Source organism: Vicugna pacos, chromosome 7 (assembly GCF_048564905.1).
Source record: "Vicugna pacos chromosome 7, VicPac4, whole genome shotgun sequence".
In the NCBI taxonomy this organism is placed as follows: domain Eukaryota; kingdom Metazoa; phylum Chordata; class Mammalia; order Artiodactyla; family Camelidae; genus Vicugna; species Vicugna pacos.
The window spans coordinates 25,921,279-25,944,461 of NC_132993.1; the positions used below are offsets into that span (position 1 = coordinate 25,921,279).

At 37.6% G+C, this 23,183-nt stretch overlaps 1 long non-coding RNA gene across 1 annotated transcript in view; it reads left to right on the forward strand.

Annotated features, from left to right (window-relative positions):
• Window positions 1–22,427: 22,427 nt before the first annotated feature.
• The window catches only part of LOC140697357 (uncharacterized), a 211,544-nt gene continuing 210,788 nt past the window's right edge, over window positions 22,428–23,183 (forward strand). Inside the window, exon 1 of the long non-coding RNA XR_012074315.1 lies at window positions 22,428–22,508. This is a non-coding gene — a long non-coding RNA (uncharacterized lncRNA). The remainder of the gene's footprint in view (window positions 22,509–23,183) is intronic.

Sequence of the window (23,183 nt, forward strand, 5' to 3'; positions counted from 1 at the left end):
TAATGCTTTGCAATGCTTTATTTTATTTTTTGTTAACCGATTTTACCTTTACCTCTAATATCAACATTTTGAAACTTAAAAACTTTTTCCATGTCACTAAGTCCATAATCAAGGCTGAAAGATTTTCTCACACACACAAATCACATACGGTAAGTAATGAACCATTTTAGAAACAGTATGAGTAAAATTTTAAAAACAAAAAAGTACGGAGTTGAACTCAGGAGAGGTAATTTTCAGGTGCCCCTCACCCCCAAAAAGGGAGAGAAATCAAAGCAAAGCAATAAACAGGTGCTGATGCCAACATCCTGGCCTGTGGGATTTGGAACACAAGGGGCCGGAGTTTTATTTCTCATGTGGGGAAAAGATGTTGGACTGGAAAGAAGGTGAGCAGGGAGGGGAGTGAGAACTAATTATTCTCTAAAGGTCACAGTCTCTAAACACAGCCCCTACTCTCTCTTCCTTGTGTCCACCAGAAACCTAGTGTCATTTAGAGTGATTATTCATTATTATGTAAGATAAAGCAGCGACTATTGTTAAATAAATCTTTTTTTTTTCAGAGGAGAGGAAACTAGTTCAGTTACATAGTCTTCACAGCAAGGGTAGGTCTCAATGTAAGGCCATATTTATTCCATGAAAAAAAATGATGAAGTCCTCTCTTCCTTCTTCCCTTCCTCCCTCCTGCTGCCTCTCCTTTCCTTTCTTTTCCTTTCCTTTCCTTCCTTCCTTCCTTCCATTTTTTTCATTTTCTGATTCTTTTTCAGAATAGTATATATATAGTATATATCTGATTGAGATAGATAGAACCCAACTTAATTCCTGTGTGGCACAAATTTGAACATAATTTATGATTAAAATCAAATGTGGAGACAGTTATGTTTAATATTTAGCCACTTAAGGTACAGCAGGAGTGGTACCACTAGAGGATAAGAAATCATAAGAGAGGGGTGGGAAGTATATATAGCTCAGTGGTAGAGCATGTGCCTAGCATGTATGAGGTTCAGGGTTCAACCCCTAGTACCTCCATTAAAAAAAAGAAATCAGAAGGAAATTAATATTGAAAACTTATACAGGACTTAAGAAAACCCTGGTAGAGCAAATCAGGAGTATTTCTGGAAAACTGGCTAGATTTGTGGATGGTTCTATTGTGGTACAGTCAGATGACACTGCAGTGATGGTCACAGTGATCAGTGAAACAAAATCTTCCCACTCTCTGTTCATGCCTTTGGTGGTTGACAATAGACAAAAAGCTACTGCAGCAGGTGGAATTCCTACATACTCTCATAGAAGAGGTGTTGGTTTCTCTGATAAAGAAATGGTTACACACTAATCATCAGGAAAATTCAAATCAAAACCAGGAGATATCACCTCACACTTGTTAGAATGGCCATCATCGTGAAGACAAGACAACAGGTGCTGGCAAGGATGTGGTGAAAAAGGAACCTTTATACCATGTTAGTGGGAATATAAATTAGTCCAACCACTTCAGAAAACAATATAGAGGTTCCTCGAAACATTAAAAATAAATCTATTATAGCAGAGTTTCCACTTCTGGGTATATACCTGAAAGAAATGAAAATAGGATTTTGATGGGATATATGCACATCCATGTTTATCAAATCATCATTCACAATAGCCAAGATATGAAAACAACCCAAATGTCCATTAATGGATGAGTGGATTAAAAAATGTAGTACTTACACAGAATGGAATATTATTCAGCCATGAGGGAAAAAAAGATATCCTTCCATTTGTGACAACATAGATGGAACTTGAGCACATTATGCTAAATGAGATAAGTCAGACAGAAAAAGACAAGTACTGTATGATATCACTTACATGTGGCATCTAAAAAAGTGAAGCCTGTAAAACAGTGGTTACTAGAGGAAGGGGATGGGGGGAAACAGAGTGATAGTGTTTAAGGGCATAAATTTGTAACAAATAGCAAATAAGCCATACAGATCAGTATAAAGATATGGACAATAATATTGTATTATAGAAAAAAGGAGAAATGGTTACAAGTGAATAATAGGTTGGTCAATTAAATATCTCTTTCCAGCTGAGTTTCATGAAACACATTCCCTTTGTAATATTTTGCAATAGCGGATCGTCAACCTGGTGTGGTAGCAAATAGTGGCATTTTTGTAGTCCTCTTGTTATGTGATATTTCTTGGAATGAGTATTGCTGAAGTGATTTAAGTAGGAATAATTGATGGAAAATGTGTTAACATAATATATACACCCCAAAATGTCTTCTCATACTTTACATTTGATGGATGCTGAAGCACCAAGAAGTCAGATTGTTAAGTTGGAAATGTTTGCCAGCAATGTAGTACATTAGAATTCCTCTCATCACATTAAAGTGGCACTGAAATCCATCCACAAATAGTCCAGGCCATATAGCAATGAGTAAAAGAAATAATGTCAGGTAAGTCAGACATTATTTACTGCTTTCTGAGAGATTGTGAGATACAGTCATACAATCACTTTGGAAATATTATTTCATTTTAGTTTTGAACATCTAAAAATTTCCAGAGATAAAGCTATCAGCAAGATAATATGGAATACTGAAGACAGCTAAAGGAAGACTTTCTTGAGGTCATTCCATATGAATAGACTCCTTCAACACCATTTTACAGGAGGTTTTCAGAGTATTATTTTGAATGACTTCTAAAAGTATGATAGTTGAGATATGATGGCACTTAGGTACATAAATTGTAAGGTTGTTATGTTTAAAACTCTTCATTGATTAGTACTGTTTTAAAGAAAACAATTGCTGGCACTTTGGTCACATTTGATTCATTAGATTCATTATGAAGTCTGATTTTATTACAGTAGCTATAATGCAGGATAAAAGATGTAAGTTTTATACTGCACTATGAGGTTCGTACTTATACTACTAATGTAACTGACTAAATCATTTATATAGAACTTGACCATGGCACTTTGACAGATAAAGCTTTATATACAATTATTCACAAAGATTTTGTTTTCAATCAAGAATCACTGTTGAGTTCCTTGAATTAAATGGATTATCATCCATAGAGATGCTCTCCAGTAGAACCCTCTGCAATGATTAGATTGTTCTAAATCTGTAATGTCCAGTATGGTAGCTACCAGCCATATGTGGCTTCCTGGGCTCTTAAAATGTGACTAGCATATCTGAGAAACTGAATTTTTAATTTAATTTATTTCTGTTTAAGTCTGAATTTAAATGGCTGCACGTGACTAATGATTACATTATTGGACAGTGCAAATCTACAGCATTGACCTATACTGGATGGTAAGAATTCGTGAACTCGGGGTTCCAACTGCTCTTGCTGGCGTGGCAATGTGATTAATTACCAAAAACAATCCTGAGGAGTGTAAAATAGGAGATGATCATTTGTTGATAGAATCAATGGGAATTGAAGATTTAAATGGTGATATGAATTTTAAAGTAGCTGATATCAAAACAGAAAGAGCTGTAATGCAGCCCAATATTAAATTTCAAGAAATATCAGTAAAATTTAGTGGAAGCCATTCAATAAGCCTCAGTAGTAAAGAAGAAATAGCAGTAATAAGCAAACAATTCAAAGCCTTAAGCATCTAGAAAATAATACAGGCCTGTTGTAGAAGATGGCCAGGTTCCATTATCAAAAATGATCTGACTTCTTTGGACTGGGAAAAAATGTTATTTTTAAAACTTTAGGTAAAAAAATGAGTAACAATTCATCAGTCTAACGAAGAAACATTTTCTATATTTGCATCAACTTATACTACCTGTAAGAGACTTCATTCCTAGTATCTTCAAAGATAATTAGGGGCTGCAATAGGATCTGAAGGAGTTTGCACTGCCACAGTGTCTGACACTGAAGACACTGGAGCAATGATAAAGCTGTATCCACACATGAGTGTGGTACTGCTTCACAACATCCGGCCCAGCTGATGATAGATTAAACAGCCCACAGTCCTACAATTAGAAATTGGACAAAAAATCCAGGTGAAAGAACTTGGATGTTATCTGGCTGATAAAAAAAAATGAGGGTTTATTATAAAGTAATTCAGTTTTCTGCTGTCACTGTTGTCAAACTCTAAATGATAGAAGCAGAATAGTAATGAAGGGGCATTTCCTCAGTTATTAATTCTTCTTTCCTGTGATTTCTCAAGTAATTATAGGGTAGAATTCAGCACACCAACAAAGACAGCAACACTTCAGGAGTACTTTCTAGTGTGTGGATGTATGTGTAAAATAAATATATACTAATATTTTGTTAAAAGTGAAATAGAGGGAATAAGAAATAAGAGAAACGAAGTGAAAGACCTTGGTAGTGTGAAAATAGAAAAGGAATGTTTAAAATGAAGCAATACATTTCTATTGGAAAATATATCTGAGGAAATTTTTGAGAGAGAGCACAGAAATTAAAGGATGGAAAAATATGAAACATAGGTTAGGAGAAAGGTTATACATTTTCTTAGAAATGATGCATCCTCATCTAGAGTCCAACACAACTTCTTAGATGCAAACCAGAAAAAAATGATCAATAAATCATTTTTAAAACAAAGAGGGGTTGACTAAACTTACTGTTGCAATCATTTCACAATATATGAGTCTAACCTTTATGCTGTACACCTGAAACTCATACAGTGATGTTATGTCAATTATATCTCGATAACACTGGGGAAAAAAAAACAAAAACAAACCAGAAGCGGCAATAAGCTACTATGAACAAGTCAGTAGAAAAAACAAATAGCAAAATTAGACTCTCAAGGACTCAGATATAGTAACGTTCAGAAGTGGATTATAAAATGATTTATGAATGAAAGTTTAAGAAAATTAAAATACAAAGACACAAAATAAGCATACACTATGATTTAAAATAACAAAGTAAATCTGAAGAACAAACCAGAAATTTTTTAGAAAATCACTGAAACTGCAAGATCTAAAGAGAGTATTAAGAATTCAGCAAAGAGACACAAAGAGAAGGGAAAAAGAAAATGCAAGTTAGGGCATATAAAGGCTGGAATGAGAAAGGGTAGCATACGTCAGATGAGGGTTCTGAAAAGATAAAAATGCAAGAATGGGAAGAAGCAATATTTGAAGAGATAGAGGCAGATAATTCCCCAAATTGAGGAGAGAAATGAATTCTTAGGTTCAGAAAACATTCCACATCCCAGAATGATAAATAAAAATAAATCCAATCAAAAATTCCATTTCAAGACATTCTTAGCAAACTTTGAAGCACCAGAGATAAAGAGAAGATATCAAAAACAAGTGGAGAGAAAAGCTAACTTATCTGTAATGCAAAGTCAGTGAGGGTCACTGCAAGTCTCTCAAAAGCAGTAATAAAAACCAGAAGATGATAAAATAGTATCTCAGTAAGGCTTCGAGGAAAGAACTATCAACTTAGAAATATATACATGGAAAATGATTATATACATGGGAAATGATAGAATTATATACATGGAAAAAGGCACCTTCAAACAAAAACAAATTTTATTACAATTACACATACTTAAGAGAAAATATTAAAGAAAGAAGACAAAAATAAATCCATCTCAAACTAAGTCAGAGATACAAATAGGAATAAAAAGCTTAGAAATTTATGAGACTGATGTGCTGCCTACTGTGCTAAGAAGGTAGATGACAAAAGCTTAGAAATTTACAAACGTGGGTTAGCCACAAGATATGAGCCACAATAACGTCTAATTTGTGGGGTTATAAACAACTAGATGAAACTTATTTCTGGACAAAGTGTAACATTAGATATGAAATGTGTGTAGGCATTAAAGCGCTACATATTGGGTGTCTTAAGAATGTAGACATTGGTTATTTTTGACTTTATAAATTAAACATACATTTTTTAGAATATACATTGATAGTAAAAATAAGAGTATATTACATCCAAGTTAATAATGTAGGGAGAAAATGCAATTAAAGAAATGCCACTAGAAGGCAAGAAGACAGGAAAAAAATGAAGTTTAAGCATATCAATGCAAATACACGTAAGGGGAATAACCTTCCGTTGCCTCCTACACACAGAGCTAAAAGACAGTTTGTTGAGTTATAGGTTGCCTAAAGAAGATATATACAAAGCATAAAGACATAGAAAGTTGAATATAATTTTCAAGATGACCATATAAATTCAGGTATTTTCCTTTTTTTCCTCCTACAAACCATTCAAAATCAATAAAGAGAATAAAAGCTTAAAGTACAAATGACATTTTGTACATCATGGCCACTGGCCACAAATACACACTCTTTACCCCCAGCCCTAAACCTGAAGGATAAAATATACAGTCAAAGATCTGATATTTAAAAAATGGACATTTAATGAAGCCACTATTACTTGAAAAAAGGAAAGCACAGAAGACTAAATAATGAGCAATATTGGATGACGAGTTGGATTGTTTGCCTCCACCTCATAAAATAAGAAGGCTAAGGCATTTTGCGCTACTCTTTTACTGAGGTTGGGTGAAGTTTATAAAAACAGGTAAAAATACTAAGATAATTCAGAATTTTTTAAAGTAGGTAAATTAATATCTAATATATAGATTATTAATGATAAGCTTACCATATCACTTTCTATGCTATATTATAAAAATTATATTTCTGTGAGGCCTAGGAATCAATAGACTTCTCTCAGGAATGAAGAAAAAAATGAAAGGAAAATGATTATAATGTTTAAATTTTATATATTGTATTCTTTGAGCTCATAGTTTGTAGTCCAAAAATATTTAGCATCGTTTTAAGTTTTTTTCATATGTTAGGTTTATACTGGTTTTATTGTTTATGTTGTTTGCTTTAGTCACTTCCTTGTGTATACATTTCTTCAAACACTTGCAAGGAATATTTTTATTCTTATAGAGTGGGAATAGTAAAAGAAAAAAATGCTTCTCTCCTCACAGCACTTACAGCACTGACGAAAGTCCGGGTCTCCCGTATTTCTGACCTTCTTGTTCTAAATCAAGGGTCCCCATGAACCCCCTCTTTGGGTTTGAAAATTTGCCAAAACAGTTCACAGAACTCTAGAAAGTGCTTTCCTTACTCTTACCCATTTATTAAAAAAAGGACACAAGTTAGGAGCAAGCACATGGAAGAGGTGTGGAGAGCAGGTATGGCGAAGGGGCGGGGAGCTTCTGTGTCCTCTCCCCACATTCCACCTTGCCATGTGTTCCCAGCCCAGCTCTTTGAACCCCTTCGTTTAGGAGGTTCCATAACAAAGGAATGCTTCGATCAAATCATCGGCTGTTGGTGAGTAAGTCAATCTCCAGGCCTTCTCCTTTCCCCAGAGGTAAGGAGTTCGGGCTGACAGTTTCAGCTCTCTAATCATGTGGTTGGTTCCTCTGGCAACCAGTCTCTTTTCTTCATTAGCGTAAACTTGGGTAGACCAAGAGGGGCTTATTATAAATAACAAAAGGTGCCTCTCTCACTCTTATCACTCAGAAAATTCCTAGGGTTTTATGAACTCTGTGCCAGGAAGAAGGGACAGAGACCAAATATATATTTCTTCTTATGTTACAGATAGTTAAAAAAATTAATTAAAAAAAGCTATGTCTTGTATTTTAAAGGAATGTATAAATTAATGGCAGAGGATGGGCTAGATAAAGAATGGAAAATAGCAAACATGAAACTATTAAAAATAATTTACAATCCAGAAGGAACTTACTCTTCCATTTAGATTAATATGTACATGTATTAGAATTTATGTATCATACTTATTGTATTTACCTTAAAGGCACATTTCATACAATCTTTATAAAGTACACTGATTTTTTGCTTAGATTAAAAAATTAATTAGTAAACTTGACTGTCTTTTTCCAGTACCTAAAATCTGTTAGTTTGTGGGTGGAATTTGTTATTTTATTGTGTCATGCACTGTCCAACTGTCAATTTGTATTATGTCAGGTATATTTATATAAAAAGAGCAAATTATTTTTAAAATGATTAGAAATATTCCCTGTTCATTCCAATAAAATTCTGTGCTGGTGCTTTCTGTTAATTGTCCCTGGCTCTGTGCATAATAACAGATGGACTCCATGGCTGAAAGGAAAAATTTGTGCATTCTAAAAGCAACTTTAGTAGAAACTCTCAAAGAACAAAAAGGCATAAAAAGGAGTATTTGAAGGCAAAATTGTGAAATTTATGCATTATTCTTTGTGGGCCAGACATAAATATTTTAAAAATGTGTAGGTCGCAGTACAGGTTTCTCTCGCTATCCAGAAGTAGAGCATTCCTATGAAACCTTTCATAAGCTGAAAAGGTGTAAAGTGCAGAAGCAGTAATTACATTAGGACACACCTTCCTAATGGATGCACAAAATAAATGAGGTAAAAGCACAGATGCTCATGGACAGAGTGCCAAGCTCTAGCACCTTGATGACGCTGAGATGCTGAGTGTAGTTCCCGGGGAGGGAGCGTGGGGAGGCCACTCTCACTGCTCGGGGTGTGCTGTCTCTATAACAGCTCCCTGCAGAACAAACACTGAATGCCATTTTCATTTTGCACTTTTTTTTGTAAAAATAAAAATCCTCTTTGGATTTCATTTTGTTAGTGAAAACAAGCACTAATGTAGGTCTTTGATAAAAGCAAAGTGGCAAAAGGTGGACTTTTGAAAAGTGGGGAATACCTGTAAATACTTTCCAAAACACTTGATAATAGTAAGGAAAGACAACTTTTCAAATTCATAACTTATCTGTAGTTCTGTGTTTTTTAACTGCAGCATATTCTCTTTGTTCTTAGATTTGTTGTTCTGTTTTTTTTTTTTTAAGGTTTGTTTGAGCTATATATTTTTGTGAAGATTCTTGTTCTGTGTTTGAGGGAAAGGGCACCGCTAGTGCAACCCAACACTTTTGTGTTAAAGGATGACTAACTGTATCCTTCTCTTGTTCACACTTTTCACTAGTCAGATGAAATGTTTTGCAAATTGACAACATATGCACCATCTGGCTTTGGTGTACATAATTCACACAGTGAAAGACAACGTAGTTACATGACTAAAAGGAACCAATTTGGATCCAGATAGACCTTCTTTTGTAGTAGGCTGTGTGAATATGGACTAATTATTTACCATCTCTGGTTTTCAGTTTCCCTGTCTGTGAGTGAAAACAACCTTAGTTACCTAGAGAATTGCGACATGGATGAAGTGATAAACCAATAAAAAGCTATTGGCTTAAAAACACTACATACATCATTTAGAATTGAACATTAGCTAGTAAGGAATGGCTAAGTTTTTACCTATATATAAAAAATTTAATCATTAAACAAAATCAGTCCTTATGAAAAGAGAAGAATTTTTTTCCCACTAGTCTAGTATCTTTTCTGAATTGGTGGCCATTCATGCCATGGTGATTAGAGGAGCAAGCATTGTGGGACACAAAGAAGGGGATGTCAGCTTGATTTTGGAGACAATAAAAGGCCTGAGGAATCACAGAGATACTTCAATTATAAAAGAAAAATAATCTGAAAAATTTACTTAATATACCAGATATTTGATGATGTGGACCCCAAACCAACACAAAGTCCTTGTACTCCTCCAAATTATCTGTCTGTCTGTCTGTCTGTCTATCTATCTATCTATTTACCTACCTACCTAAAAATTTCTTCCCTGCCCGGCCTCGGGACTCAGGACTTGCATTACATGTCTCCTAGTCCTGGAGGATCTGAGTTGGCTCCTGAACTTGTAGGAACCCTGCCAGCCATCCACCACCATCAGTGCTCCTCCTCCCTTTTAAACTGTAAGATCCAGAACTAGACAAAGCTGTCTATTGAGAGTAAGAAAGCGTGAATTCAATGTTCGGACGATTTTATACTTGTGTGTGTTACATTTTAAAGGGAATGCTTCCACATTCCCTCCTGTTTTGAGATGTGCTTGTGATCCCAGGCTCCCAATTTGGGGTTCAGGGAAAGTCAAATGATCATGTTCATCACCTCAGTTATTAAGGACCCTTCTTTCCTGACCATCATAGCAGTACTACTGATGTTGAAGGTCATCCTTTGCATGTCCAACAACTCTGCCTAATACGAGCCTTATATATTCTCCCAGAAGAAATGTCTCTGCATAAAACCTACAAACTGGGCTGGGCAAAAGAAACTAAAATGATTTGCTCAGGATTTACAGTTACGTGGACTATTACTGTAGCTGTATAGAACAGCACTACCTAATAGATACACAATGTGAGCCACCCATATCATTTCAAATTTTCTAGTAGCCACACATTTTAAAAGTAGAAATAAATAAGTAAAATTTATTTTAATAATATATTTTATTTAATACAACATACCTAAAATATCATTTCTACATGTAACCAATATAAAAACTTTATTGAGATATTTTCATTCTTTTTTCATAAGACATCCTTCAAAATCTGGTGTGTATTTTACATTCATATTGCAGGTCAATTCAGGATAGCCACGATTCAGGTGCTGAATGGTCTCTTGTCGCTTGTACCTTCCATGTTGGACAGTAGAGGGGCGTAGGGTTAATGCAATTTAAGGAAAAACGTGATTATGCACGGGAAGATATTCTCATTCTAGAATTCATGATTGATGATGACTTTTATTTTAAAAACAACTTTCCAAAATACACATACTGGGCAAGGGATGAGAAATCTAGCACACAATATTTCATCTCTTTAAAATTTATAATATGACCACCTAGAGATCCATAGCATTAGGTCCAAATGTCAAATATCAATGTGATTTCCAGTTGAAATTGATCAAAAAGGAAAATTCATATCCTAGACCTGAGAAGACTCAAGAAAGCAGCATAGCTGCCTTTCAGTATCTGAAGGAGTCTCAGGAGATGACCAACACAAATGCTCTTTGTTCAAAGAAACTAGTACTTTAGATGTATATTTAGAACTCCTCTGTTGTCATTTAAATCTAACGGTAGAGTCAAATTTCTGCTGAGAACTGACTTCCTGTATTTCCATCCTGAGGAGAAGCCTGGATATACCCAAGTCCTTCATTCTGTAATTATAAGTCTTGTGTCTCAATCTCCTTCTAAAAAGAGACCCCCTGCCCCCAAATGCTAGGAAGTCATTAGAAATTCATCACCATTCAGTCTTTCAAATCGCTGCCAAGATTGCTAGTAAGAGTGCCAGACAGCTCTTAGCTGCTTGCAGATCTGGGCTGAGCTGAGCAGGCAGGCTGACACCCAGTCTTTATCTCCCATTACTGATTTTGAGTGATCTGACTTCCTATCAGTTTTAATTTTGATGACTTCTATTGGTTTTATTAGTGAGAACAGTAGGAAAAATGAATACTAACATATGAAAAATGTCTATAATGGAATCATATTACTAACATGGATATTTCATTTCTTAATAGCCGTCCTGGTCACAATTTGTAACTCATTGTCAGCTGGGTATTGAATTTTTCAAAAATTCAGATTCTCTGTGTTTGAAATTAGCTTCCTCTGCTTCTTTTATTTTTATAATTGTCATAAATATGGAAGCATATAACATATTATTTCTTAATCATTAAAGATGTGTGACATCAGGGAGAGAAAAATTGAACTTAGTTTGTGGGTCAGCACAATACAGACAATTAATTGCTTTTAAGTTATGCTAAGAGATGGTTTTTATTATATGCAATGTCTGTGTTTTCCAGGGTTTTGAAGAATTATATCTATGACCATATATTATTCAAGATATAAACCTAAAACCCTCCCCTCTGCTCTCTAAAAACAAATCATTATTGTCAAGCAGTGTTTGCCCTCTGAGTTTATCAACCATATATTCCTTAATGATAGATGACTTAAAAGTGAGTGACAGTTCACCTTATAAAACTGTTTAGAGTAAAAAAGATGCAGTTTACTATAATCGGTTAACTACCCTCCCTTAAATTTCTGTGAAATCTCAGCCTGAAAGTAGCTTGTATAAATACCAAAAGGGCATAGTTTGAGATGACACATGCTAAAAACTTTTACTTTTGAGGACTGGAGAAAGTAATGACTATGGAGGTATCTTGTATATTAGGAGAATATCTTTTATTGAACACTTATATGCTTCTTTGGAATAGCCCCTTTCAAAATCTTATATGTCACAGTAAAAGAAATGAAATATACCTTTCCATCATGACAGATCCCAGAAATCGGCCATTAAGTGGCATATATAAAAATACACACACTCTAGAATATACTAGAGACTTTAAAAAAGGAATGACTTGTTTAAAGTTGCACTTTTCTTGTGTTTCTTTAAAAAGAGAAAAAAATAAGACATTGGGTAAAAAAAACAAAGCCATTTAAGACACTCAACCAAAAATGGAAACAAAAACATATATGTATCTGTGTATATATATTAATGGAAAAATGTTTATTTTATATATACATATATATCACATATAATATAAGGAAGTATATACATATACATATACATATATATATGTATATGTATATACCTTTAAAGTAGCACCAGTGGTGCATCACCAACCCAGCTGAGCACTTTATATCTTGTAAGGTCACTTTTCATGCAGATTACTTGGAAGATGACTGCCTCTCTTCTGTGACTTCCATTAAATCAGCATTCAGTAAGCCTGGCTTCCTGGCGAAGAACAGAACATTCAGCTCATATGTGAAGAAAGAGATCTCTCCAATGAGAAGGGAGGGCAGAGAGTGGGAAAAGTAGCAAGTCGGGCACAAAGGCACAAAGGCCTGTGATTCATAAGGAGGGTGGGAGAGCCAGGCCTGCCTCCACTCCAGCCACAGTATAGATGCCACAACTGGCACTTACTTGGCAGACGAACCACCAGGGCACTGCCCTTGGCAGCTTTACAGAGTTAACCTTTATGTGAAGAGGAACCGTTCTGCGACAATGTCTCCAATATGCTTGCCACAAAAATTCTTTTTCCCCCTACAAAAAGGAGGGGAAATGCATGGAAAGGCATATTTCATTTTTCCATTCACCATTTACCCCTTGCTGCAGAGGCAACATTCATGGTTCATTGTGGAAAATTTCCTCTATGCCTTGTGTGTGCCTCATAGTCCCCTAAGGACATGTAAAGGACGGTTCATAGAGGACACAACAACAATGGCTTTTATTAGTTCGCTGCATTTTCCTTTCAATTCAGGGTCATAGCATAACTCTCTCTCCCTGGTCACTTTCTGTATGGGTCATCTTTTAGTCGGTCTCATTCCCAATGGCATAGTCTCTACCTGGAATGTTGTCTTCTGTCCTACTGTCCCTTCTTCACTCACATGCTGCATTATACAAGTGGCTGTGATGGTGGCCTTCTTGCTTCCATTTATATGACAATCAATTGCCTGTAGTTAGTTATCCTCAGTACTCATGCACTGACCGTCAGAAGTGCCAAAATATACACGGTACCTTGTGTTTGAGAAAGAGAAAGCTCTTGTTTAAGAAAGTTGGAGGGAATTTTATTGAAGTGTTGTTCAGTTACAGTGTTGTGCTAGATTCTGAGCTACAGATTCAGTCATACATTTAAATATATATATTCTTTTTCATATTTTTTTCATTATAGGTTATTGCAAGATACTAAATATTGTTTAATATCTGTGCTATACAGTGGGACCTTGTTATTTATCTATTTTATATAGAGTAGTTTGTATCTACAAATCCCAAACTCCCAATTTATCCCTCCCCCAACTTTCCCCTTTGGTAACCATAAGTTTGTTTTCTGTGTCTGGGAGTCTGTTTCTGCTTCGTATATAAGTCCATTTGTGTCATTTTGTTTTTCTTTTTAGATCTCACATATAAGTGATATCATATGGCATTTGTCTTTCTCTTTCTTGGGAGGGGGCGCACAGTTAGAAGCATGAATTCAGCAGGAGAAAACAAACATGAAAATCTAACTTTGTTTTTTGATATCTGTAGAAATACTGGGAACAGTCTCAATACTGAAAAAAAAAAGTATATTTGAAGTGTTTACATGCCTGTGCATGCATACTAGGCTGCCAGCTGAGACTGGTGGTAAGCCCATTCAGAAATTTCAAGCCAGAGCTCCTTTGGGAATAATGTGCTATTGTGCCTGCGAGCTCCAAGTCAGAGAGGGCTTTTTCCCTTACAGCTGGTGTCAGGCTTCGTGATGAATCACTTGCCTCTTTATATTTTTGCTCTTCTTACTTTGTTGGAGATTACTGGCCGTGATTGATGGCTGCATGCAACGGGTAAAAGCAGAAGATAGCTGCTCGAGAGTAAAACAACAGGAAGAAAAATGCCGCACGCTACTTCTGCCTCAGGTTTCCAGCTAAACCAGTCAGCTATGCTTGCCCCAGAGCGGGAATTTAGTTTCCTGTTTTGTCCCTCAGATATTATTGGCTTCACTCATAATAACCAGATCATGCTGTAAATCAAGGAAAATAGCATCTCCTAAACTAGCAAAGGCTTTTAAGCTAGACTGAATATGGCTCCATTTTCAAAGGGTGTTTCAGATGGTAAGAACAGTATCATCTTATATGTTCACTTTCTACGTATGGATACTGCATTGCATAATTTTATTTTTAGTATTGATCATGATTCTAATTAATTAGCTACTTATTAGTCATTTGTTTATTGACAGTCTTACGTGCTAAACTAAGCCCCGACTGAGTAGGCACAGATCCGTCTTGCTCGTTATCCTGGTCACCTAGCACGTATGAGATGCTTAATAAATATATTATGTACTTTGTTATTAAAAATGTATGCATTCCTATGAACATACGAGGAAGAGGTAAGAGTAACAAGATAGGAAGTGATGTAGAAGTTTGGAGGAGGAGACATTTGCTTTTTTGACTCAGGAGGGGAGCTTACAGCAGGCTACAAGGCAGTAATGGTGTTTGAAAACAAAAGAGCAGTGGAAAGATTGAGGGGCTTAGAAGCATAGAAGATATTTGGATAGATCAGACTGTTGGAAGCAGAGGGCTGATTTATGGAAGTTGTTGGAAACCATGCTGGAAAAGACAGATTAGGATCTGTTGGTCCAAAGGTTTATGTAACAAACCAGAGGATTTAGTTTCTGTTTAGTCAGAACGGAAGTCAGCAAGGCTTTTCTGCAGGTGAGTACCATGATCAGGGTGAGACAGTGGGAAGTCTAATCTGAGAACAATGGGAAAGGTTTGTTGCAGTGTGAAGGGGGAAGCCAGGAGTGGCATTAGAATGCTATTGTTACAGTCCAGAAAGTAAAATAAGAGTATGAAATATGGTAAAGGATGAGCATTTGAACTTGGGAGAGTGATGACTTGGAGGTTTTAAGCATTAATTAACAGGCCAGTCATGGCACTGTTAGCAGAAATATGAAAAACCAAACGATGAACAAGTTTGGATGACAAGATAATGAATTTGGTCCTAATCATGTTAGGTTAGAGGCACTGATAGGCCTCTTGTTTAGAAAGTTGGACAAAGCAATTAGAATTTCAGAGTTTTACATCTTAATGGGAGAGCAGTACAGGATAACGGAGACTGCTAACAGGAGGAGCAGTGGATGGATCACATGGGTTGGAGGTGAAGGTCATTGGGTCATCGGAGATAAGAAGGTGAAGTTCTTGAGTGCCGAGTAGTCTGGGGGTAAAGGGTGAGTCAGAGGAGGAGACAGACACAGAAGAACTCTTTACTTGTTTCCCAGCTCCTAGGATCCCTTCTGGCTATCTAGAACTGATGGGAACTAGGAATGAAATACAATAAACCACTAAATATTTATTTAGCTTTTTATGCCTGCAAGCTGCTTGACTGCAGGACTGATGTCCCCACTCCTTTCTAAGATAATCAAGATTCCTGAGTGGCTCCTCTTACTGCCCCTCCTTAGTCCATCACCTGCTACTTGTGACTTTCTTTTTACTTTGTCCTGGGTCTTAGGTCTGAGCCACCCTCTCAGGTCCAGGCTGTAGTCTCTGTGGGCACTGACCTGCTGCTCAGAGCTCACCAGAATTGCTGGCTCCCACATTGGGTCATTTCCCTGCATTGAAGACACCGCCTGCAGCCCTTCCCTAGGGTCCCTTGGCAGTTGCTCTGTCTTTATCAGAGTTTGGCACTGCAGTCACTCTTCTCTAGAGCTTTCAGTGGATGTCTTCATTACATCACACACTACCCATGTGGCTTTCAGGGTCGTATGGTAATGCCGAAGCCGTGAGAAAGTGTTCTTAAGGGAAACTAGCTGTACTTATTGCCATTATACAAGGAACCCCAGTGCCTGATTCGTGACTCCACTCGCCATTTCTAATTAATGCCAATTAAAATGCAGATCACTTTCCGAGAGACCTTGGATTTTCCCTCTGATGACTGTCTTGCCTCAGGGTCTTCCCGTTACACTTTGGCTCCATTCCCAGGAAAGCTGCTAGAGGCATGGTCTCTGGTGGCCACCTTGGTATTTCTGTCTCGCCCTGTTATTGGAGAATCTCCAGCCCGGTGGAGGTCCAGATGACTGTCCCTCCCTTATCTGGTGGGTGGATCTGGTCACAGGGCATGTCATCATCCTTGATCCTGAGCTCAGAGCTATAATAAACTCTAGACTCATTGTTAGTTCACCCCACCATATCATCACAATACCGAAGGATATAAGAACCTGAAAACTTCATTCAGACAGGAATTGACCAGGTGAAAAAGCTGAAAATTCTGGAGAGCCAGAGAAACTGATCCGAGGTACAGCTGTATACAGAGGCTCAAATGACAACCTCAGGACCTGAATTCGCTCCGCACATCTGAACTTACTTCCTGTCCTTTCCATTTCCAGACAGATTCTCTCACACAAGTGGAGACATGGCTACCATATGCATTGAACCAATACCCTCCCAGCCTCAAATTCAAGGAAAAAGGAGGTCTCCCATCTTCCATTAGAAAGTTCACATTAGGCGCGAATAAGTTCTTGACAGTTCCTGAATCGATCATTGATGTAGGGGAATGAAAGTTACTAATTAACTTAGTCTGGGTCACATGCCAGACTCTAGAGCTGGGCATAGGGGTGGCCCCAGAAGGAATTAGATCACTCTTACCAAAAAATAAGAGACGGATGCTGAATTTCTCCAACCTGACACATACCTACTACAACTACCATGTGCCTTTGTCCTGTGGCATACTGGTGGAAACCCACTGAGTGGATATTGTCCACCTACACCTGGAAAGCTGTCCCATGACCATACACCCAGAATTCTGAGATAACCTTGTACAGATTCATTTTTATTTATCAATAATGAGTTTATACTAGGTTTACTGTCTTGTAAACCAGTTTTAATTTTTTTTATTTCAGCAGTATATCATGACCATCTTTTCATATGGATATATATAATTATATATAAACCCTTTTTTGATTTTATAAGAATCTTTTGGAAATATTGTCATAATTTATTCAACTATACCATCTCCTTATTGTCAAACAGTTGTTCTTTTTTTAATTTCAAGTAATTATAAATAGCAATAAATATTCATATGGCTGATACTTAAGGACATATTCTTCGTTGCCTCCTTAGAATGAACTACTAGACGTGGAAATTTGTGACTGAGGTATACAGCTTTCTAAGGCTCTTGTTACATATTGACAGTATGGTGCAGTTTCTCTCTCTCTCTCACACACACACACACACATTCATATTACACTGTTGGTTCATACTAAATTTGAGGTCATTATTTCTTTTTCACACATGTAAACTTCTGCTAAGCTAGGTATTCTCATTCAAGTGCAAAAGCCATCCAGAAGCTTCAATCTCTTAAGACTTTCCGAATACTTTTTCTGTACTGCATCCAGTCGAGGTTTGTGTTATCTGTAAATTACATAAGCAGACCTTCCTTCAGTACCTTTATCCAAGTCTCTGTTAAAAATTCTAAACCGTGCGCAAGCAAGGCCTTGTTGCAGTCTACAAGTCTCCTTCTATGTTGATATCAAATTGGTAGAACTTTAGAATCTTTGGATTTTAGAGTAGGAAATCAGCTCAGAAGGAAGTAGCCCAAGTGCTTATTTTTTTTAAACCAATTAGGGAATAGACTCAAAGAAATTTAGTAATGTTTACAAGGTCACACAGTGAGAATGATAGAGATATAAAATGTTAACTGTTGTTCGTATTTAATTCCACTCTCCTTCCTCCCTACTCTCCAACTGTTTTATCCAAAATTATGTCATTGGAGGATTCCTCACATACATCATTGAAATCAAGACATTTTATGTCAATGACATTTTCTTCTCAACACATCAGCAGAAACAAAGTCAAAGTGACATGACTTATTTTTTAGTGTTCCTATGGTAGCTGTTCCATTTATTAATTCAACCTACATTTTCTCCCTGTGCTAAGGAGTATATATATATATATATATATATATATATATATATATATACCCCCCTTCCTAGCTTGAAGGGCGTGCTCCTTTATGGACACTGGAAACAAAAATTAGTTGGATGGGACCTTGGTGTCCCACATCTTTTCAGTTGAGGTGGCAGGAATCTTGAGTCAGTTGACTTTTGTTTGTCATCTGTGACCATTTCATTATATGCCCTGAGACTCTATTTGACTATTTCTCTCTCTCTCTTTTTTTAAATTTGAAACATATCTTTAAATTTATTTTTGAGGCTCATCTTGTTCAGTGTGGACTTTCGTCTTCCTGATACTATTCATGCAAGTTCACACTAATCTTAGGTTAGCCTTGATCATGTGCCCACGTTCTGTGGCTTGTCCTAGTCTCTTTTAGAAGGTGTCTTTAGTTGCCTCCCTCCATAAAATTTTAAAAGAGGATTTTAAAATGATCACTTAGGCAAGATTCTTTCCCTCCAGCCCATCCTAGATCATCCCTATTATCACAAAGCCCATCCCTTTATAATAACGTATTTTTGCCCTAAACTTTTGAAATACCTTTTCTAAAAGTGAAGCAGAGTTTTCCATTCCCATACCTTACTGTTACTTGGTAATAATCATTGTTACCAAGTTTTGGGCAGCATTGTAGCCTCTATCCAACATTGTTGCCATGTCTACATGGTCAATTTGTTCTTCAGTAATGGTTAAGGTTAGGTAGAGAGTTTTTCTTTTTCTGAATGGACCACAGTTGTCTGGAGGATTCTTTTCCATTTCTGGTATTTCCCAGCAGTGTCTGTGATGGGGTGTATAAATCTGTGTAAGTCAGCAGTTCAGTCCTGCAAAGCTCACTTAGCTGTTGACATAGTTCTCCACAATCAGCTTTATTGGTAATTAAGTTTACCCTCTTTGTGGTATCTATGTATTGTTTCCTTTTCTATTTGTGATCTCTGTCTAGCTCTGCTCTCTCTTAGCTCAGGCAGGGAAGCAGAGATGTTACCTCTTGAGCTCTACCACACCCAACACCTGGGAACCATGTTTGAAGACACTGAGTATAACTCAAATGCCTGTGCTAAAAGCGTGTTAGCCTCCCACTGTGAAGTTCCTTAAAGGTAGCTCTAAGGGACTGTGTGGCAGTAAAATGGGGAAAGTTCTAGTTGGTGGAGAGGAGGAAAAGGCACTAACAATGGAAATAAAGGGGGAAGAAGAAGATGGACAGTGAGAGATGATACAGGAACTTACAGAAAACACACAATTCAAATAGGTTATAGATTGTACATGTGGGGATTTTGATGGTAAAAATAAGTGAGATGGAAAGGTAGCCAGAAAGGCTGTTAGGACAATAGAAGTTCTAATCGTTTTTTTTAAGATAAAGGATATTGATAGGAGGAAAGAGTCCATGAAAAAGACTGAAAATGTTACAAAGGAAGTGTGTGTGTGTGTGTGTGTGTGTGTGTGTTTGGAGAGAGAGAAGGAGGGGGAGCATCTTCTATCAATGTTTCCTACAGTAATTTAAAAACTCAGATTCTTTACTGGACTCAGGGATCTGTATGTTAACACCTGGTGGTTTCTAAGCACACTAAAGATCTTAATCTTTATTTCGAACTTTACTTAGAACTATCATCTCAGCACATTGGAAAGGGATGGAATTTAGTGTTTCCTGGCAAGAGATGAACTTTAAATAAGAGGTAAATCTCTTTTGACACTAGTTGGAATGATGAGAAGATAGAAATATGTTTAGTACACGGTGTAAAAAAGGTGTATGAAAAGAAAGGCAAGAAGACCTGTGTTACTGTATGGTGCCTGATTTTTCACTTCTGTTATTCATTTCAGGAGATAACTTTCTCTGTGTATTAGTCTCTGTGCTGGATACTTTACTTCTGTTCTGTGACTTAATCCTCAACGGTCACTCTCTATATAGACATTATTATCCCTCTTTTGTCTTGAAAAAACTAAGGCTTATAGAAATTGAGTAACGTGTCAGGATGACACATCCAAGTACTGGCTGAACCAGGGTCTAGTGTCAAGTGAATCTGTCTCCAGATCTCCAGCTTCTTTAGCTTAGGGTAAGGGTCAAGAAAGTTTTTCTGTAAAGGGCCAGGGAGTAAAGGTTTTAAGTTTTGTAGGCAACTACTCCACTCTACTATTGAAGTGCAAAAGCAGATACAGATAATAAGTAAATGGTAAGCATACCCAATTCCAGGAAGGCTTTATTTGCGGACGCTGAAATTTGAATGTCATGTAATTTCCATGCGTAACAAAATATTTTCCTTCTTTCAATATTTTTTTCAACTATTTAAAAATGTAGAACCCATTTTTACCTCGTAGGCTGTTTAAAAACAGATGGCGGACCAGATTTGGTCCACGAGCCATGGTTTAGCTCCTGGCAGAGGGCGCTGGCTCGCAAATTCACGCTCTCACAGCATCCATCCAAACATAGGAACTAAGCTTATCCAATCAGGGTGAAAACTAAGGCTGATAGTGTGAAGTAAAAGTCTGAAATAATTATTGTTTTTCAGAGGTAAAACACAACTCTGTCTTAGTTCTGTATAATTTTGCATCTTCTGATCCTGGACCAGAAAAGGCAAAAGCAGGCTTATAACGGGGGCTGTGTTGCCCAATATTTATTTGTTTTTCCAACTTCACATTCCATGCTGCTCTGAGCCCGAGGAAGTTGACCTGAATAGGTGCCTCCTTACTCTCTACTAAGGTCCCTCATCCTCCCTAAAAAGTCCATGCAGGTTGGATGCTGGCTCCAAGGTTTCAGCTCCTTTTCAGGTGTCCCTCTTTGCAGGACACCCTTCCCCTAGGTCTCAGGAACCACTGTCCACCTTGCTACTTCCGGGTATGGGGGGTGCCTGAGTCCTGCGCTACTAGCCACTAGGCACCGCGCTGTCCCTCATGTTTTTCCACATCTTCCTCACGCCTTTGTGTACAGTCCTTTTATTGATCGTTTCCCACAGTACACAACTGGAATGCACTCTGTTTCCTGTGAGGCTCTTTGATACAGAGAGCGTGACTGGCTTTTTAAGAGACTTCTGCACTGTGTCTCATCCTCTGCAGGAAAAAAAAAAAAAGGAACCAAACAAACCAAAACCATTACTTCCTTTGTGTCCACATTGTACCCTGTAATATATTTTTAACAGCTTGTTGAGGTTTAATTGACATAAGATACCCTGCACATATCTAAAGTGCACATTTTAGTAAATTTTGATATATGTGTGTTCCCAGGAAATCATCACCACAATCAAGATAATGAGTATATTCATCGCACCTAAACATTTCCTTGTGCCCTCTTGTAATCTCTCCCTACTGTCCCCTCTCCTTTGGCCCCATCCCCAAGCAATCATTGATCTACTTTCTGTTGTTAAAGTTTCTTTTATGTTTTTAAGAATTATTTATATCTGGAGAATCATTTTAGTGTGAACCCCTTCTTTTTTTTTTGGGTCTGGCCCCTTTCTCTTGGCATAATTGCTTATTACAATATGTTCAATCATTGTCTTAGTCAGTGTTTATTGCCTGCACATGCCAGCATATCCATTTGCCTCTGTTTAGACTTCAAGTCCTTCAAGGTATGCTAACTTGTCACTATACCCCTAGGAAGTAGTACAGTAGTTACTTGTCGTAGAGATGACACCCGGTAATTATGGAAGGAAGGGAAAAAGGGAGGTGTGGGATGGCAAGTGACCTCCATCCCCTGAGAGCTATTTGCTTCTCTAGCAATGAAATTTCTTAGGTACCTTCTGTGGACAGTGCTTAGTAATCTGTTCATAGTTGAAGGCTGTCAGTAGGATTGGCCCCCAGGCAGAAGATGAAGCAGGTGAGTTTCTTGCTCTTTTACCTGGGCTCTGTTGTCCTGCCCACCTCATCAGTCCTCTCATCCCCTCTGCAGGATCCAGAAATCTACCTCGGTCTGAGGTGTCTAAGTGATGTACCAGCTTCTCACCATCCAGACCAGCAGAGGAAAGAGGAGGAGTGGAGAGGGGTCTCCTGGGGAGGAGTGATGAGGTTAGACAGTGTGGGATTCCAGAGCTGAAGCAGTAGTAGTCTTGCATACGTACATGTGATTTCAGGTCAGGGTGTGGGTCATGTACTCCCATACAGACACTGTCCCAGGAGAAATGATTAGAAATTGTACCTTCAAAGCTTCTTTCTCTGTCGTTTTGGGCTGACTCTGTGGAATCTGAAGGACTATGAGGACCTTTACTGAGAGCTAAGTAGTGTGTGTGATTCCTTCCTCGCAGGTTTCTGAACCACAAGACACCGAGCTCGATTCTGCAGGAAAGCACAGGCCTTGAGGAATCAGCTCTGGCTTCAGGCTACAGTGAGTACAAGAATTGATTTGGTTGAAAATCCTGTGATTGAATCCTCTTGCTTCCTCCAGATCTGTGATGTATGTAGATCTTAGCCCATTCGAGTTTGGTGGAGCCTGGGAAAGCCCTCCTCTTCTGTGTTCCCTGGGTTTATTAACACCTATTCAAATTGTACCTCTATTCTGGGACGGAGATGTACACAGAGCCCTTATAGAATTAAAAGGGTAAGGAATTCCAGTTGCCTCTTCCATCTCCTCTGCTCCGTGGTCTTCTGCCTTGTTCGCCTGTTAACGGAGTCAGGACTGATTATTCACACTGTAGTGTGATGGAGTTTCAGAGACAAGCCCAGGCTTGCTGGGCCAGCAACCAGGGGACTCCCAAGGGGTCCTGGTGCTGAAGGAGTACGTGTAACTGAAATCCCAGGCTACAGTTTTCAAGAGTGTTGCCTCTAATTTCTTTTAACTGTGTAGATATAATAGTTTATACGAGGACTAGATAGATTTGCGAGCTAACCTGGAAACTTAACCACCATGTATGACGTGTTTTAGAAGATTCCTTCTATTCCTACTTTGCTAAGAGATTTCTTGGAAAAGCGGAATGGATGTTGTGTGTTTTTCAAATGGTCTTCCTGAGTCATTGAGATGATCGTATAAATATATTTTTCTCTTTTGATTGTTGATATGGAG